Source organism: Myotis lucifugus, unplaced genomic scaffold, assembly GCF_000147115.1.
Source record: "Myotis lucifugus unplaced genomic scaffold, Myoluc2.0 scaffold_827, whole genome shotgun sequence".
In the NCBI taxonomy this organism is placed as follows: Eukaryota; Metazoa; Chordata; class Mammalia; order Chiroptera; family Vespertilionidae; genus Myotis; species Myotis lucifugus.
Genome location: NW_005871875.1, coordinates 42147 through 43595, shown reverse-complemented (window position 1 = coordinate 43595; position 1449 = coordinate 42147). Strand labels below are relative to the sequence as shown.

General features: G+C 40.7%; 1 pseudogene; it reads left to right on the top strand.

The window, feature by feature from the left end:
• Positions 1-371: 371 nt before the first annotated feature.
• On the top strand, positions 372-1221 carry LOC111824033 (annotated as a pseudogene).
• Positions 1222-1449: the final 228 nt, after the last annotated feature.

The following is a 1449-nucleotide window of genomic DNA, read 5'->3' as shown; positions in this document are numbered from 1 at the left end:
CAATATATATTTCTCAAATGCATAAAAGATATTCTCAATAAAGCAGCAATATACATTATTTTTGAAGAATAGGTTGATGGTAGAATAGGAAATTCTATTGAGAAAGGCCAATAGAGATACCATAATGGGGAATAAATCACACATAGGAAATGGAAATTATTTTCCTTATCCTAAAACATAAAAATGTCATTTCTTCTCAGTTACTAATGCCTGCTAATGTGAAAATTATTTATTTATTTTTTCTATTTTCTGGTAGCCACGTCCTCCAACACAGGATACGAAACAATGGTACACAAATTTCAGATTTTCTTCTTCTAGGACTTTCACAGGCACTGGAACTGCAGCCCCTCATATTTGGGCTTTTTCTCTCCATGTATCTGGTCACTGTGTTGGGAAACCTGCTCATCATCCTGGCTGTCAGCTCAGACTCACACCTCCACACACCCATGTACTTCTTCCTCTCCAACCTGTCCTTGGTAGACATCTGTTTCACCTCCACCACCATCCCAAAGATGCTGGTGAACATCCAGACACAGAGCAAAGTCATCACCTATGAAGGCTGCATTACACAGATGTATTTTTTCATACTTTTTGCTGGGTTGGATAACTTTATCCTGACTGTGATGGCTTATGACCGGTTTGTGGCCATCTGCCACCCCCTGCACTACATGGTCATCATGAACCCCCGGCTCTGTGGACTGTTGGTTCTGCTGTCCTGGATCATGAGTGTACTGAATTCCTTGTTAGAAAGCTTAATGGTGTTGCATCTGTCCTTCTGTTCAGACTTGGAAATCCCACACTTCTTCTGTGAATTCAATCAGGTGCTCCAACTTGCCTGTTCTGACACCTTTCTTAACAACATTATAATGTATTTTACAGCTGGGCTGCTAGGTGGTGGTTCCCTTGCAGGGATCCTTTACTCTTACTCTAAGATACTTTCCTCCATATGTAGAATCCCTTCAGCTCAGGGGAAGTATAAAGCATTTTCTACCTGTGCATCTCACCTCTCAGTTGTCTCCTTATTTTATGGTACGCTCCTAGGAGTATACTTCAGCTCTGCTGCTTCCCGGAGCTCACAATCAAGTGCAACAGCATCGGTGATGTACACCGTGGTCACACCCATGCTGAACCCCTTCATCTACAGTCTCAGGAACAAGGACATAAAGAGGGCCCTGGAAAGATTCCTTGACAGGTAAGCTTTTGATGGGCCACCTGTACTAGGCTGAAGAATTGCCCAAGAATTCAGGGTTCAAATCCTCAGGACCAGAAGTTCTGACAGAAATTAATCCAATATTTGGACCATATGTAATTTGAAATTCTCATTTACTTCATAGGTTGACATGAATTACTGAGCATAATTTATTATCTTATGACATATTTCATTCTAAGTAATTTTTCTATTGTTTTCCTGAGAGAATAGTAATGAATTATACTACCCCTATGGACAAA